This window comes from Artemia franciscana, chromosome 4 (assembly GCF_032884065.1).
Source record: "Artemia franciscana chromosome 4, ASM3288406v1, whole genome shotgun sequence".
Classification (NCBI taxonomy): Eukaryota; Metazoa; Arthropoda; class Branchiopoda; order Anostraca; family Artemiidae; genus Artemia; species Artemia franciscana.
In genome coordinates this window covers 44,355,240-44,374,157 of record NC_088866.1, presented here as the reverse complement: position 1 = coordinate 44,374,157, position 18,918 = coordinate 44,355,240, and the positions used below count along the sequence as shown (strand labels likewise).

At 33.5% G+C, this 18,918-nt stretch overlaps 1 protein-coding gene across 2 annotated transcripts in view; it reads right to left on the bottom strand.

Moving 5' to 3' along the window:
- Positions 1 to 15,959: 15,959 nt before the first annotated feature.
- LOC136026473 (protoporphyrinogen oxidase-like) overlaps positions 15,960 to 18,918 on the bottom strand; it is an 84,969-nt gene continuing 82,010 nt past the window's right edge. For both annotated transcript variants that reach the window (XM_065703085.1, XM_065703087.1), the window contains one exon: positions 15,960 to 16,773. The gene's annotated coding sequence lies outside the window, so the exon portion shown is untranslated. The remainder of the gene's footprint in view (positions 16,774 to 18,918) is intronic.

Here is an 18,918-nt window from a genome sequence, read left to right as displayed (position 1 = left end):
GCGCTTTAGCGAGTTCTAGAATCATTAAGGCTAATTGGATGTTCTCTTGAATAGAGTAAAGGTAGCAATTCTTGTCTCTTTTTCATCTTCTCTTTTTCTGTCTTTGATGTAAGTCATAATTTTGAAGTAAATATATTAATCTAAGTTTCTTTGTAATATCCTGAAACCCCATTTCAGTGTATGGTAAAGTCCTTCAGGAAATATCAAAAGTTTTTCGATTGGAAAGGCTAATTTTACTGTCCTTCTTCCATTTTTTTTCTTTGTTTTTCTTTCTTTCTGTCCTTAAGTTCAAGTGCTATTTTGCAATGACTTTCTTATTTCCTTAAAATCTAACCATTTTGTCTCAAAAGCATTAAAAATAGTAGCAAAGGTAAAAGTCTAACTGAAAACGTTCGCCTATTAGTTTAAAAACTAAAAACTTGTCATTCCCAGAATATGCGAAAAATAGATAACGGTTTTAGGTTTAGTGTTTTGTTATTATTATTTCATGTTTTAGGAGAAGATGGAGCGTGAAAAAACGAAAAAGAAGAAAGATAGTAAAAATTTTCAAAAGAAAAGGGCTGACACTGCCAAAATGAAAGCGGTACGTGATGTTTTCTTGTAATCATAATTTTAGGGTGCTTAGGTTTGCCTGGGTATAAGTCATGCTTTGCTAATACTATTTAATATTTAGTTTATCTCATGCAATAGCATTTGGCGCAATTACGTTTTGAAAGGAAACTTAAAACGCTTTGAAACTTCGGAAAAAGTGAAATTGATACACAATGACATGTCTGAGGTTACTAAGTTAACGGTAATGGGTTAACGTCTTGAAGTCGAGGATTTAAAGTTGCTTTCTTTCCCTTTTTTTATAATTACCTATCGTCCGGAGGTTTGTTTTTGTGGTTGTAAAAACAACCGCAATAAAATTCATTTTTATTGATTTTATTGATGGAAACAAAAACAAAACATTTTTGGTTTTTTGCGTTTTTTTGTGTGCTGTACTGGCCTCAGGTGGCTGGGTGTGGCAATGTGTTGTTGCTAGTAGCAGTGGTATTTTTAAGAATACCGGAATTAAATGTTTAATTTCTCGGAATTAAACATATGCAGAATTCATCATTCTGTAAACAAGATGCATTCTATCCCTTTATTTAATTATTTTATTATTTTTTAAGGTTAAGGCTGAAGCCATTGATGATAGTGATGATGATGAAACAAGAGATGGTTATGTACGTGAGAAAGCCATCTGTGACGGAATGGTAAGAAGAAATTTATAATACAAACTAATTTAATAAGGCTTAGGGAATAAGATTTAGAGGAAATGAGTATCAATCCCATTTAGGTTACGAATAGTATATAGAGCCATTGGGTAAAGGCATTGAGTGGATAACTAAAGATTGGTAATGGGATAGAGTATTTCACAAGGACTTGAGTTTGGAAATGCCATGCTTTGGGAAAGGGATCAAACCCGGCCCAACAGTTGCGAGTAGAGTGTACTGGTTATCATTCAAGATTTCCCGAAAGAAATCTTGCCCAGGGCATTCCTCCTCCTTATATGAGACGGAAAACCCCATATCATAGGCAGCGCGATAGCGCTGTCTAACTAACCAGTGAAATGGGCACAGTGTAGGCCTATTATTAATTTTTTTCCTAAGGCATTTTGTATAGAAGGAGTTTTGTAGAATATTCAAAAGGGGCAAATTAAAATGAAATCTGTTAGTGCAAGTGCTTTTTTACCTCTTGTCTTTTTTTTAACTTTCCTCCTGTATATTTGTTGAGCGAAAATCGCTTCTTGTCTCTTTTTACTTTCTTCCTGTATGTTTGTTGAGCAAAAATAACTTCTGTTTGTGTTTGTTAGGCTAGTTTGTATGAGGTTCGGTTAGATTAGATTAGTTTAGATTATAAGCCTTTTATATAACGCGTTCTGGGGGACCTAATTTCCGTAATTCTCTATTGTTGTTTCCATAATTTCGTTGCTGAAGTATTTTATCTTCATCATACTTGGCTATATTCCTTTAAGATTAACATAAATTCAGTTCTTAAGTGTTGTTGCTATAACAGATAAATGTTGTTTTTTGTACCCCCCCCCCAAAAAAAAAAAAATCCTTTTTCCTGAATTTTTGATTGGATATTTCGCTATCCGTCTGGTGAGAACGTGACCTCTGGGTCAGCAACTTTGAATTTCACAATAGCCATCGAACTTCTATAGCACAAAGATCAAACAGATACTTAGAAGACTTAAATAACCGTATTATATACGCGGTATATATTTCTAATTTTAAAAAGTAGAGTTGTGAGAAAGAGTCCAACACTAGCGTAAAGAGTGAGGTGTGCAAGAGGGGACAGCCCTCTTGCATACGGAATAATTTCTTTTCGTTTTAAGTTTTCATGTCGCTCCTTACTCGCAGTCAAAAAATACTTGTTCTTTTTATATTTAATTTTCCATGATAGAATCGAAGTGGGTCGCAGCATTATTTCGAAATCTGTTTAAGCAGAGATTTAGCTATGGGACACTTGTAGCTATAGCAGGGATGATCAGTAGACTTACATAGTGCACATTTTGTCGGTCTAGAACAGAGATCATCTTTAGAACTAGAGTTTCCTCCTTCGCTGCAAATTTAACAAAAACACGATAACTTGCACGTGCCAAAAATATGCTCATAGGCTTGACATTTGTAACACCTTGGAGGAAGAAACAAAAATTCTGAAAGCCGGATTTTCTCGAAAGCAACCGCTTGTGGATGTACAACCATATTCATTAGATCACTTTTTGACTCGAACTGTAACTAGAACAAACGGGAGTGACCAATTTGCTCGGTAATAATGCATTTTGAACTTGGCGATCGTGTATCATCTTCTCAAAAGTCAACCGGGATACCTCTGATGATTCCTAAGTAGGCACTGCTTTTAGTCTTGGCCTCGACGTTCAGGCTACTGCTCGCGAGTGCCCGTACCACAACTACTGCATCAGCTTTTAAAGTAGTGAGGACATGCCAGTTTACTTTATTCGGCTTTAGCTCGACAATTTTATCACAAGTATTCCTACACACCTTTTTCAAAAAATTCCTTTCTAAGACCGGGCTTGTCTAGGTTATGAGGAGGCTTTTCACTATAACTGCATACGACGGCTTTTCAAGGTCATCTATATTAGGGGCCAGGGAGGGCATATCTGAATTTTCACGATTCATAAAGACATCTAACTGGTTGTAGATCTGGGTCATTTGTCTAGTAAGAACGGCGGACATTATGAGCCCTACTCTGTTTAATATTTGCTCGTCTTGACTTTGAGTAGTATATCTAATGTAATTTTTGGATCGTTTTGGGTTTCATTTATTTATGTGATTTGTGTGATTTGTGGTAGTTTTACACTTGGAAGATAAGAAAAACTAGCTTGTAAAATTTGAAAACGCTTTCGTCTGCAAAAACTTAAACAATAAGAATTTGTTGGTTCCCATAGCCAACTTTGCTTTCAAAAGAGATGAACTTTCCTAAAAATTTTGTGGTCATATGTTTTTAGCTTAAGTTTGATGAATTTTCACCCATATTTTGTTGATAATTTCTTAAACCAGATCGACCTGCCTTAACGTAAACAAAAAAAAAAATCAAAAATGGGGTTTTTAACCGGCCAAATGAAAATTCTGAAGAAAACACTGAAAGCGAACGTTTCAAGAGAACGACCCCTTCTTTTTTTCAGCGCGAACAAAATAATATGATCAATGAAAAAGCAAAAACCAAAAAACGAACGCGGAAAATACAACAAAACTAATGAAGAAAACCGCCAAAAAATTAAATAAAAGACCAAAAATTATAAGAATTGAAATCTAATACCTAGCAACAATAAAGTGAATGATTCGCCAATATATGCGATTTGCACAAAATCCTAAAATTAATTCACTCAAACAAACGAATCAGCAATTGAATAAATTTGAGAACTAGGTCACCTGATTTCTGATTTTAACCATTGCATTTCATGTGCACCTCTTTTAGACTCTTTTTCAATGGTTTTCTTGTACTTTCCGCGTTCGTTTTTTAGTTTTTGTGTTTTCCTTTATCATATTATTTTGTTTGTGTTGAAGAAGAGAGGCGGTTGATCTCTAGAATTATTAGCTTTCTGTGTTTTCTTCAGTATTTGTATTGGATCTTTAAAAACCCCATTTTTGATCGTTTTCTTTTTAACATATTTTATTCTGTTCATTTAAGTTTTTAACATGATTATGGTGAGTTCTTTTAATTCCTCTTTATTTCTTTCCTTAAGACTTATCAACGAAACTAAAAAAAAAAAAAAAAAAAAAAAAAAAAAAAAAAAAAAAAAAAAAAAAAATCTCAAATTTAGAAAACTCAATTTTCCGCGGTGGAGGGGGGAGGTAACTGCCAAGAATCGTCTAATGATTACTGTAAGTTTGGCACTTTATTTGTGATCGTTTAGTGTTTATTAACCCAACTTCCATTAAGACCACCTGCCATTCCTTTGCTTACTTATTGCCGCTGGGAATCCCCTTGTTGAAGGGAATTGAATCAAATGCTTATAAAATTTGATATTTCGCACCTTATAGAGTAATGGCTAACCCAAAGGCTAAGTTGGCTGAAGCTGGAGTTCGACTTTGACATTCAAAAACTTAGGACTTGTATTCACAGTTTTATCCTCAGATCTTATCTGTAACATTACATAGAATTGTAAAAGAAAAAATAGTATTGAAATATTCTGTGCTACAAATTTTTTTTTACAAGTTAGATATGATTTTTGCCCCTAAAATATTCAGGGTGGAAAGTCAGAGTCTGTCTTTTAAAAATAACAGTTGAAAACTCGATAAAATTGGAACCTATATTCATAATTTACCGATTCCACAGCCATGGTAGTTTTATTTGAAGTGTAAAAAATATCAAAATAAGTTCCTTGCTTTACTATTCTAGAGCCCACTTATCAACGTATTCAACGTTCAATTCACCATACAAAAACTGACATCCGGAGACTCAACCATTTCTAATCCTCTTCTTCAAGTTTTATTTTCTATAATTCTCTAAAATAATGACCAACTATTTTGTATCACTGAAGAAGGGAAACTTTAAAACCGCTCAAAAAAGTTTGCCATGGTTCGTTAATATACGGAATAATTTCTGTTCATTTTAAGTTTTAATGTTGCTCCTTACTGGCAGTTAAAAAAAAAAAAAAATTATATTTATAATTACTTAAGGAACCCTGATTAAAAGGTTAATTCAGCAAAGGTTGAAGCTCATGTAGTAATTAACGTGTATATGCCTACAAATTATAACAAGAACAATCTTATTGACGATTTGCGTCTGTGTGCAAGCTTTTAGTCAGGTTTCTTAAAAAAGTGGCCTAAGAAGGATAACTTCATATACTGAGCTAATTTTCTCAACTTTAACTTAAATCATGTTGTTGCTTCGTTTGTCAGTCACAAGATCAAAGTTTTTAAAGAACGATTCTACTCGGACCTCCTTCCTATCTCTACTTTCTTTTACTCATCCCCACCTATTACTCAAAATGTAGAATCGAGTTGGTTTTCCTACCGAAGTTTTTAATTTGAAGACTGTTCTTTATTACTACAGTTCTAGCAAGTAGTACAGGTAAATCAATCCTCTTAAGATTTTTATAGCTATCTATAGAATCTATTGCACTGTCCATGATTTGGCACTTTTTCAGTATCAGGTGGTGTTGTTGAGGTAACAGATATTTTGAATAATTCTCCATGTTTGACTATGAAAAAGAACCCAGCATCAAAAACTACCCCAATCAACGCTTTAAATCAATTGTGTAAGATTGTTATCGCAACTACTACGATTGGCCACGACTTTCAAATCAGATAGGCAGCTGAATATAATACGGGGTAATAAGATGGCCACGACAAATGTATGACAAGAAAATCTTTTTCAAGAAAACTGAGTGGGCAACTAGGCAACCTCCCTTCCAAATTTTGTTTTCCAAAATGCTGCGATAAATTTTTTGAGATAGCCATTTTCTTCATCCTAGTTGAAAGGCCCAAAACTATGCCCTTAAGTATAACATGACCCGCCCCCTCTACAGCCCCTGGGTAAAGGTGTTTAAGTTATAAAATGTATCTATCGTTTACCAATAGTAGTTGCTATTAAGATGCATGCATAAATTTTGAGGGGGGAGGGGGAATTTCCTGCTGGGGCTTTTTCCACGGGGGAATTTTCCATGGGGTTGAAGTTTCCAGGGAGTGAACTTGTCAAGGGAAATTATAGACGGTGGAAATTTGCCAGAATTCTCATACAAAATTCTTTTTATATGTATTGCTTTCTCTTTCCCGTCTCAATCCTAAGCGTGGAGTGGTTAAGAATAATTGTTTGGGGTAGATTTTAACCGGGATTGAATTATATAGATGATATTTCTATGGTAAGGGGGGTTCCGTCCGTGGAGGTGGGATCAGATTTCCTGAAATTATTTAAAAATAACCAAAGCTCAATAAAAAAATAAGTTTTTTTCTATTGAAAGTAAGGAGCAACATTAAAACTTAAAACAAGCAGTAATAATTTCTAATATGTTGGGGGTTGCCCTCTCCTCAGGACCTCCATCTGTACGCTAAAATTTGAATTGTGTGCCAATTCTTTAAGAATGATTCCTGAAACATAAAAACATTAACTAGAACAAAATGGCTTTTTTAAAAGTACTGAAAAACTTTAGCGTAAAGACCGAGGTTTTGAGGAGGGGGCAACCCCCTTCATTTACGCAATAATTTCTGTTAGTTTTAAGTTTTAATGCTGTTCCTTACTTCCAGTTTTGTGAAGAAAAAATTTGTATTTATTTTAGTTTTACCATAAAATACACTTCATTTTAAACAGATCGTACTTAAAAATAAGTTTATTGGCCCTATATTTATGGACCTGGCTATTTTTTAATGACTAAGGACGGCTAAAAATCTTTATTTTTTACCTTAAATATACTTTACTGTAAATAAATCATACTTACAAATAAGTTTATAGGCCTTTAACTAATGGGCCTGGCTATCTCGTATTAGCTAAGGACTGCTAAAAAATTGTTATTTCTACCAGAAAAAAACACTTCAATTATATAATTGTACTTACAAATAAGTTTATAGACCCGTAATTTAGGGGTCTTTCTATATAGTAATAGCCAAGGACATCTAAGTCTTTTTATTTCTTTCATAAAATATACTTTCGTCTGAATGAATCAAATATACAAATAGGTTTATAAGCCCTTAATTATGGGACCTGGCTATCTCATAATAGCTAAGAACAGTTAAAAATCATAATTTCTACCATAAATTACACTTCATCTTAAACAAATAGTATTTACAAATAAGTTTATTTGCCATTAATTTAGGGATATTGCTATTTCATAATGGCCAAGTACTGCTTAAAAAAACTTCATTTTTAACATAAAATACAATTCATTTTTAACAAATCGTACTTACAAATAACTTTATCGGCGATTAATTTAGAGGGTCAGGGTGTCTCGTAATGACTAATGAATGCTAAATGTTTTATTAATACCATATAATACATTCTAAACAAAACGTACCTACAAATAGGTTTCTAAGCCCTTAAATTAGGGTTCTGGCCATCTCATAATGGCTAAGAACTGCTAAAAACCGCTATTTCCACCATTAAATACACTTCATTTAAAAATCATAGAATGATTAGTAACCTGAATAGTAACCAAAACTCGAAATAACGGTTATAGAAAAACGGATTTTGATACAAAAATATATATCAAAAGAAACAAATCTTTATGCTGATTTCAAATTTAAAAAATTCATTAAGTTTAGTCTTATCCATCAAAGGTTACGAGCCTGGGAATATTTTCTTGATTGTCGAAAAAAGAATGAAACGGTCCCTAAAAATCGATTGATCTTAATAAAAACTAGACCTACGTTGCCTGGGCAACGTGAAGTGTTGCAGCAACCTTTGTCCGGCTTTGCCGACTTAAGTGTTGCGAGAGCTACACTTTGGTTTTGTTTCTTCGCTATCGATCAGTAATCACATGATCAAAGGCTATTCCTCAGCGTTGAAAAAACAACAACAATAGTATCGAAAGAAGGGACTAAATTGACTTTGCAGCCAGTTGAACTTTATCCTTTCAATTGTAGACATCATGACAGATGAAAACTTGGATCAATATCTTATATAATCTATTTGGTATTATAAAGCTATCCGTAACTTTTCAGGATTAAAATACCATAGGTGACACTAACTATTACGAATTTACCTCATTATTTTACGTTATCGTTTGTACCCGTTGCGTAAACACTTAATTTACGAATTTACCTCATTATTTTACGTTTTCGTTTGTACCTGTTGCGTAAACACTTAATTCTGTCAGAATTAAAGAGATCGAAAACAATGTGCACCAATTTATACAAAGTTCCAGCCAAAAGTGAACAGATTCTTACTTACAAGTCCCTCTCCCATAATAGGCATCAAGTTCACCGGAAACAAATAAGTGGGTACACCAGCTAGTATAGTTGCAAACCCCTCATCGCTGAATTTGATTGTAGCCTAACGGCAGATTATTCCCTACAAGTCCCCTACATGTCTTACCACTGGAACCAAATTGTTTTTACCATCCAATACACTGGAAGCAAATAATAGATACACCAGCTAGCAATAGTTGCTAACCCCTCTTTGCCGAAGGTGATTATTACCTAACAGCCACCTGCTGGTGACGAGTCCTCTATATGTCTCACAATTTGTATCGACCTAGATTTCGTTTCAGTGTGTACCTTACTACTGAAGTTGTCAACCCCTTGAAACTTTCAAACCTTGGTTTTGGTGTACCTCATGAAGGAATTTTTGTACCAAAAAATGAATACCATATACTTTGATCAGCTCATCAAGAGCTATCGATTGCCGTCGAAAAAATATTCGATCTGTCTTAGTTCAAAAATTGATTTTTTTTTTGCCGTAGGCCAACTTTCTAACGTCAACTCAACTTAGGCTTAACTTTCAACTTTTCTCAACTTAGAAAGGAGATAAGGATAAACTCCAATTTCCTTAGCAATGAGAGAACTTTTAAAATTTATTAGGCGCATCTGATAACATTTCTCCACGCCAATCCGAAGTCCAAAAAACCGAATGATAAACTCAGCTGAAATTACGACCAGAAATGGGTAGAAATAATCGATGGCAGCACTTTCGGACCCGTGGGAAAATGCCACATTTTAGCTTCTGAAAAATTTTTCTATTTATCACTCAAAGAAGATATATTGGCTGTGGTGCCGGGTAACTGCCGCATATATTTAACACTTATAGATTTTAGTCAATCTTCAATTTGAAAGTGGTGCCTGCCTGCTTGCCTGCTAGAACGGAGCTTTTCACTTGAAAGCAGAAACATGCTTTGATGAATCGAAAGCTTGGCTGCACAACTTCAGATATTCCTCTCTGACATAGACAATATAACTCCACTTTACTTCGCACGCCATAAGCTCTGGCTCGCGGAGAAGCAAAAACCATCCCTTTTTGCCCCAGGCAAGAGCTCTGCAGAGCTTTCCAAAATGTAATGTCATATTCATCATTCCGGCCTGAGGTCCACACTTTCCGTAAAAACCGCACAGGTTAGACTCTTACCAGTTTCCAGGAATAAGCTGAGATCGGCGGTATAGAAAAAAAAAAAAAACGGGACAGAACCAAAGTGTTGCTCTCGCAGCACAGTCACACTCTGATTCAGCGTATCAGACACCCTTAATGCATAGGTTTCAAGCTCCTGTTTTCAAAAATGTGGAAATTTGTATTTTTGGCAGAAGAATCACGGATGCGTGTTTAGTTTTTTTTTTGGTTTGTTTGTTTTCCCCAGGGGTAATCGTATTCACCCAGTGGTCCTAAAATATTGGAAGAGGGCTCATTCGAGCGAAAGTTAAACGTACTAGTACCCTTTTCAAGTGAGCAAATGAATTGAAGGGCGACTAGCCCATCTCCCCCCTACTTTTTTCCCAAAATCGTCCTATAAAAATTTTGAGATAATCATTTTGTTCATCGTTGTTGAAAGACCTAATAGCTGATTCTTTGGGTATAACATGAACTTCTCCTCCGTACAGCCCCATGGGAAGGTATTTAAGTCATAATATTTACCTATTGTTTACGCATAGTATGTGTTATTAAGATACATGCATACATTTTCAGGTGGAGAGGGGACGAATTTTCTGCTGGGGGTTTTTCCACAGGGGAATATGCCATAAGAAGGTAAGTTTCCAGGGAGTGAACTTGTCAAGAAAATTTGCCAGAATTCTTATACAAAATTCTTTTTATATGTCTTGCTTTCTCTTTTCTGTCTCAATTTTACGCGAGGAGCGGTTAAAAGTAACTGTCCGGGGTAAATTTTCACTGGGATTGAATTATCTAGAGGATACTTCCATGGTAAGGGGGTTCCTCCGTGAAGATGGGGTCATAAAATGATCAAAAATATAGTAAAAAGACAAGTTTATTTCAACTGACAGTAAGAAGTAACATTAACAATTCAACAAATCGAAATTCTTTTCTATGTGAAGGAGGTTGCCACCTCAAAACCTCTCTTTACCCTTAAGTTTGAATTTTTTCGCAATTCTTTAAGAATGACTCCTGAAATACTGAGGTCGTTTAATTAGAGCAGGAAGACGACTTTTTCAAAGAACTAAAAAACATTAGCGTAAAGAGCAAGGTGTCGAGGAGGGGACAATCCCCTTCATATACCTATTAATTTCTGTTCGTTTAAATTTTTAATGTTGCTCCTTACTTTCGGTGGAAAAACTTGTTTTTTTCATTTGATTTTTACCATAAAATGCACTTCATTTTAAACAAATAGTTTGGCTTTCCCATAAAAAATCGTAAATTAAAGTTTAGATTAAGTTAAAAAGCCTAGTTTTTAAATTAAAATTATGATGCGTTTTATTCATTGTTTAAGCCTTTTTTATTTTTTCATTTCCCTTTAAAACTATTAGTTTATTTTAAGAAATGTCTTGGTTTTTTAAAAGTAAATAATGGTGAGATAATAATAACTTCAGACTCCCCTGTTACTCAACCTAAATTCGTCTTACAATTTCCATCATAACTTTATTATAGCACTTTTGTCTGTTGCTATTTTTCACACCTTGTCTAACCCAAAAAAACAATATGCAACCAAATAAATAAATTAGTTTTATCCTAAACAATACAGATTTAAATAATAAATCTTATTAAGCATATGAAATTACAAATTTTAGATTTTTTTTTTTCATGTTTATAATGGTCTAATAATTTCTGATGAGGTGAGAAAACGCTCCTTGTTTGTTTTTGTAATTATATTTTATTGTCTGTTTTTCAAACAGAAGAAAATGATTTTTCAGAATAGGGTTGGTGTCATAAGACTACTATTGTCCCAAGGCTAACTAAATTAGCAGCAAACAAGTTTCATCTTCCTCAATGAGACGATTTTGCATATTTGAACTGTTTTGCATTACTTTTCTATTCTAATCTCGACAGCTAGTTTAAAGATTTTGTCGAAAAACAAATCTCATTGTAAATAATTTTGTCACTTTGTTATACTTTATAATAAAAATTTTTTTAGTAATAGCATCAGTTTTTCTGATTTCTTCCTTTTTTTGGTATGATTTACGAAAAAGTTAGATTTATTATTTTTTACTCTTTTCTGTTTATTTGCTATTAAAATTTGAAAATAAATAATCCGCAGGGGGGTCCTGAGTTATATTTTTTCATGAAAAGGGGCGGTTGAAGAAGTAAATTTGGGAAGGACTATGTTAGTTAAAGAACAAACGTGGCACGGATTGGTCTATTTTTGGAGAAATACCTCCATCATCCTTGATCAAGGTTAAGGCAAAACGAAAAGACTACTTTTAAAAAATAAGTATTTTGATGAAACTTGTATGATGTTTTTTTTTTTAGCTAGATAGCGTTGCTTATTGCTCTTATTTTCTCTTACCATTTCCTCTTTTTGTCACAGAGAAATTCTTTTAGACGTCAATTTTGAGGTTTTATTCATGTAATATGGTATAGGAAAATATTATTATGTAATGAGGTGCAGGATTTTTCATCTTCCAGAACTGAATGTTCTTATTTCTTCTTCGACTTCTTATTTTTCCTATTTCTGTTTCTTCTATTCCTTATTTCTATTTCCTATTTAAGAAATAAGGGTTATTCCTTATTTCAACAAGGGAAATGCTTTTCAACAAGGAATCATGGGGTAGCAATTTTTTGGGATGGATAGCAGCTGTTTTTGCCCTATGCACTGGATGGGGTCAAAGGATCGATAGGTTTTAAATGTTGGGATCGATCAGGGAGTGGTGTCTTCTATTGTTGCTTGAGTTTTTTTTATTATTGTATAAACTTAATGAAGTGAATTCTTTTGTTTTAAATTTTGTGTTATTCAGCCCCCCTTCTATGGGCCATGGAGCCTATAGTGCTATTGTAAATATTTGTTGTAATAAAGAAAGGAACTGAACTGAATTACAAATATTATCTTTTGTACCTATTACAAAATTTAATATAAAATAACAGTGAAATTTTGCTCTTAATAGATTTAAAATATTATTTTTTTTAGGGGTACATTATAATATTATTTCATTTTGCTTTGTTGTCAAAGTTTGGTAGTTTGGTAAAGTGGTTTTATCAACCAAAATATTTTCAGCTCTGTGAGAAAAGGGTAGAGCATTGTTGCCCACCTCCTCCCTATATTTTATATAATAAATTTTGCCCCACCTAGGTTTTTGATAATAAATTTTACCTCCCCCCCTTCTATTTGCATGATTTGACACCCTAGCTACTCACAAGAAATTTTTGAACGTCTTTTTATTGTGAGTGAATAATTTGGAAATTTGGCTTGTTTTACTTAGACTTTCAACACTTTTCACTTTCTTTCTTTTTTTAATGCCTATTTTCAATTTTTTTTCAAATGGTATTCTTTTGAAACGACAATAAATGATTACTTGGGTAAAAGTCGGTTGGGAGCATCTAGATAAGTAAGCTTTGAATATCTATACACTCTAGCATATATAGCATCTGTGATAATGTAGCTTAACAGAAACTTAACAGCTTAACAGAAATAGAGATTTTGTACAATAGAAGGAAACCTCTTAAGAACCTTTTTTTCTAATTAACGTTTTGACTCACCTGTATCAAGTAAACACGGTATGTTTTGGAAACACTCAATTTTAAAACAGCGTAAAATCAATAAATCATTATTATCATTAATCATTATTAAATCATTATCATTAACCATTAAAGTAAATCATTATTTTAATTTATACCACTCTGTTTTCCGAACTGGTGTCTCGTTTTATATGCTGGCCCTTCCTTATGTATTCTTTGCCAAAAATTGCCGTATGGTGATTTGGTTTGCTACAATAATGCCAACGAAATCTTTTCTATATTGTTCGTTAGTCTTCTGACCTCTACGGAGTGTATTATTACTTTTATATGTCTTTTACCCATCATTATTGATTATAATACTGTCCGTGGTGGTGGACACCCATATTTTCTATAGTTCCATGCCGCTAAGGACTCAAGGTCGTGGAATCAGTCGGCTATTTCCTTAGGAGATGAGCATTGGCCCCCTTCGGGCCTCTTAGGTTCACGATCTGTCTCCCCAAATTTGACACGTTTTTGCCCTCTTCCATGGTAAAAATAATATATGTTTACTGTGTTATTTATTGACATCTGATGAAATTTTTGTCATAGCTTCATCAATTTTCGCTTCCGTTTCTGCAAAACTTATAGCCTGCTTGAGATTTTCAGGCTAACGCGATAATATTAGTCTTAGCAGTTTTTTGGTATCCCTTGTGTAAAAGTTTGTACTTATACTTTTTTTATTGTTTCGTCACTTCCGCTTTTGCCTAACTATAAGCTTACAGCCCGACAAATCTTGTCTGCATACTCCTGAATACTAGTATAGTTGTAAAAGTAACTACCTCCGCTCTTAGCCTCTCAGAATCACTCTTATCTATGAACCTTTCAAACAGATCTTGGTAACGAACTGTAGTATGGAGCGACCCGGCTCAATAGTAAGCAAAACTCTAAAAAATGAAATTTTGATATCAAAAGCTACATAAAAAGAATTGCATTTTAATGCTGATTTTAAATATATAAGTTTAATCAAGATTAGTCTTACCCATCAAAAGTTACGAGCCTGAGAAAATTTGCCTTATTTTAGAAAATAGGCAAAAAAACCCTAAGAGTCATAGAGTCTTAAAAAAAATCACACCACCAGATTCAGCGTATCAGAGAACCCTATTGTAGAAGTATCAAGCCCCTATCTACAAAAATGTAGAATTTTGTATTTTTTGCCAGAAGGCAGATCACGGATGCGTGTTTATTTGTTTGTTTTTTTGTTTTTTTTTCCCAGGGGTGATCGTATCGACCCAGTGGTCCTAGAATCTTGCGAGAGGGCTCATTCTAACGGAAATGAAAAGTTCTAGTGCCCTTTTTAAGTGACCAAAAAAAATTTGAGGGCACCTAGGCCCCTACCACGCTAATTATTTTCCCAGAGTCACCAGATCAAAATTCTGAGATTGCCATTTTATTCAAAGTTGTCAAAACCTTATAACTATGTCTTAGGGGACGACTTACTCCCCCACAGTCCCCGTGGGAGGGTCCACAAGTTACAAACTTTAACTAGTGCTTACATATAGTAATGGTTATTCGGAAGTGTACATACGTTTTCAGGGTGATTTTTAGGTTGGGGAGGGGAGGAGTTGAGAAGAGGGGAATATGCTGGGGGAACTTTCCTTGGAGGAATTTGTCATGGGGGAAGAAAAATTTCATGAAGGGAGCGCAAGATTATCTAGCATTATTTAAAAATATATAATGAAAAAATAAATTTGAAAAAGTTTTTTCAAATGAAAGTAAGGAGAAGCATTAAAGTTTAAGACGAACAGAAATTATTACGTATATGATAGGCTCACCTCCTCCTAATACCTCGCTCTTTTTAAAGCTAAAGTATTTTTAGTAATTTCAACTATTTATTCTACGGTTTTTGTGATTCAGGGGTCATTCTTAAGAAATTGGAACAAAATTTAAGCTTTAGTGTAAAGAGCGAGGTTCTGACGAGGGGGTGAGCCCCTTTGTATACGTAATAAAAATATAAGAATACAGAAGTTCGCTACGTAAGCTAATTTGTAAGTTACGTTTATCTTTTACTAATAAAACATTCGTAAAAAAATTAAAAGTTCACGTTGCCTTTTTAAGTAACCAAAATTCGGAGGGCTACTAGGCCTCCTCCCCCGCTCCCTTTTTTCTCAAAATCATTCGATCAAAACTATGATAAAGCCATTTAGCAAAAAAAAAAATTGCAAATTTCGTTTTAATTATTCATCTGCGGAGAGCCGAAATCAAAACATGCATTGATTCAAAAATGTTCAGAAATTAAATAAAAAAACAATTTTTTGTAACGGAAAGCAAGGAGCGACGTTAAGACTTAAAACGAACAGAAATTACTTCGTATATGACAGGAGATGCTTCCTCATCAACGCTCTGCTCTTTACGCTAAAGTTTTTTACTGTTTTAAAAAGTAGAGTTAAGAGAAAGAGTCAAACTTTTGCGCAAAGAGTGGGGTGTTGATGAGGGAGCAGCCCTATCATATACGAAGTAAATTCTGTTCGTTTTAAGTCTTAATGTCGCTCCTTACTTTCCGTTAAAAAAACTCGTTTTTTTAAATTTAATTTTTAAAGGATTCAATTATAGTTTCAATGTCTTTTGCTTCTTTTCTTTAATTGATTCAAAATATTTTAGCACACTTCCCCTTAATCTAACTGCTACGCATTATCACTTAATCGTCAATTATTCATGTTAAATCGTCAAAAATTCTCAATTTTTCGATGAATTTATCCACATCTCAAATTCTCGCGTATTCTGGTATAATTTTTGCAATGTCAAGTAGCATTGTTTTTTAAGTCAATTTGCCTTCTGGTAGAGTCATTTACATTTTTATCTACAACTTTATTTAGTCTTACACCAGTTGTGGTAGATTTTTCTGTGTTACTGTAACGGTTGTTAACCTTGCCCTTGGAGGTGTTGTGAGTAAGATCCTAAGGTGATAAAAATTTGGCTAGTGTTTCCATAGGGACGGCCTGATCTATTATCTGAAGACTCCCTACTGGGAATTGACTAGAAGCTTAAATAATGTTTCATAGAGAAGTTTGGTATAATACAATTACTTCATTTAACTCAACTCAAACGGCATAAGGAAAATGGCTATCTGTACGGCACTGGGACTAAACGTCCCACAGTGTAAAACAAATAGAATATTCCAGTTACAAAACATAAAACATCAAAACACTTACAAAAGTCCAAGGTATTCCTAATTAAACGCAACAGAGGTCAGTCCGGTAATTTAAATAGAAAACATTGCTTGATCCCATAAAATGTGTTTTTTATAGCATAGGTCAACTGTGTCATTTCAGATTACATACGTACATAAGCAAAGAAGCAGTTATTTCTCAATTTCCTTTACAAGCCTATACTTACAAGGATGTGCGCTTATATCATAATAAAAGTGGTATTTCAAAATGTTGCATTTTGTATTTTGTGTCTTAATATTTTTACTAAAATCAAATTCCTACTTAATTAGTCAGCTTTACTACACCATCTTCCTTTCTTCTCTTGTAATGTTTTCTGTAAACTTTTCAAATATAAGAAGTTGTTTGAAATATCGGACGATTTTAAAAAGTATACACTTAGCATCTTCTTTTGAGTTCAAAAACTGCCAAAACTTACCCTGAAAAGTTTAACTTAATAATCTGAGCCGTTTTTGAGATATTAATTTGTCAACCTTTTGACAATATTCATGATCAATGTTCGTTTTGATTTATTTCAGCGTCCGTCTAAACGTTCCTAAAATAAAACACATCATAAGCATAAAAGCGAGGACATCTTAGCAGTACTAAAAACGAAGGATGACCAAAATGAGCTTCTTTTCTAGGTTGAATTTTAGAGTTGAGAAGTAATTCCTAATGAACTCTGTGGAATCGAGATAATTTTTGATCCTGCTTTGCTAAAATTCTTTTCTAGTCTTTCACCGTCCAAGCGAATGACTAACGATATTATTTTTTTTTTGCAGATCAAATGAACTCATGCTGTTACTTAATGGTGCTTTTTTGTTCTATTTTGAAAATGTGCTAATTAATATTGATGTTATCACAGGTTAAGTTTTGTTTATGTTAAATGTCTTGACGATGCAAAATTCTTACCCACTTCTTAACTATGCGGTTTCCGTTCCCTATATCATGAGTTCTTCTAGCTATTTGCATGTTCTAAAGCTCCGCCTTTGAAATTGTGTATCTTTTCTAAGCTTTTTAACCTGACCGGAATTCCTTAGCCTTTTCTTGTCTTAAATACAGATTATAATGTACTTTTCTAGGACTTCTCGGTTTCATCTACCAGTCACTTAACTCAGTAAAGATCTGTTTGCTGCCCAATGCTTTGTTCTTGCCTAGAAAAAGACAATAAGATCTTTTTGACGATTTTATTGTCCTCCATTCTTGTTTAGTATCAACCAATGATCCACTAGTGAGGACATCTTAGTAGAACTAAAACGAAGGATGGCTAAAACAAACGCAGATTTTAATTTTGTCCTCTATATATAGGGTCAGTTTTATGTTTAAGAGCTGTTCTTTTTTTCTTTTTTATCACTTCTTTTCTTGTCTTTTATGTCTAATCGATTGACCCCCTTTTCCTTTTCTATGTTGAATTCTAGAGCTGAGCAGTAATTTATAACGAACTCTGTGGAAAACTGTTTGTTGTTTCTGTCTTTTTGTGTTGTGGCGTTTATTTTTACATAAAAAGTCGTTGCAACATAACAGGCATCAACTAATTGTAAAATTCAAATAAAAATCAAGGGTTTTCAATCTTAAATTCATTAAATTATCCGTGAAATTCTTGTTTTTGCTCCTTTCTCTCCCCTTCTCATATTTTAAAAGAAACAGAACTCTTTACATTTTTGGAAAAAATTATCTTTTTTGCTCTCCCCTCACTAAAAGAATTTACTGCTCATCCAAGCTCTTTTCATCCTTTATGACCTGTTTGCTCCTTTTGATCCTAATATGGCCTATATGTTCCTTTTGCTCCTTGTATGGCCTGTATGCTCCTTTTGTTCATTGTTTGGCCTTCCTAAGCTAAGAAACCGCTTTTGGATTCAACAAACAGTAAAAATAAAGAATCCAGGACTTTTTATTTTTCCTTTATTTTAATAATAATTGAAAAACTTGTTTAAGCAGAACTTTATTATATCGTTTTCTTATAGCTTATTATATATTTACTACTTCACGTTCTTAGAGTTAGGTTTTATAGAAGAGACCTAGATAAAAAGATTGAATGAATTGGAAGGACAATCTTGCTCATTATCCTAATCCTAGAATTCGTCATTGTTTTTTATCTTAGAAAAAGAAGTGCAGTATCTTTGCACTCTTTAATCTATACTGCTAAATTAATAGATTAATAATTATAAAATAAATAAATAGTCTCTTACTTCAAATATAATTATAGTGCAGTTAATTGGTCAATCGATTCTTTCAGTTTGATTACTTACAGGAGTGCATTTATGCTCGTAATTTTTAAAATTGTGTCTTCTTTATGCTGAAAAGAAAGCATAATTTTAATTTGATTGATTTTTTCTTTTTGAAATAACATCGTATTTGTGTATACAGTGCTTTTATGTTGGTGATAGAATCGGGTAGACGGAGAAGTGTTCGAAGCTAGAATACTTGTTGTTTTTTGATGGGTATCTCTAAGTTCTGTTTTAAAGGCCAGAGCAAATTTCCAAGATAGAAACGCTAATGAAAATACTATAGAAGAATCTCAACTATGCTACAGAATTTTAACGAAAAACTAGGAGTGTCCTGCAAAGTACTCTTAAGTAGCCTATTGCCGAAAATGATCATTGAAAAAGGATTTTTTCATAGATAGGTATATTATTCAAAAAAAAATTACTCTACTTCTTGTCTAATTCTTTTTTTTTTCTTTTATCCTGTGATGATTGTT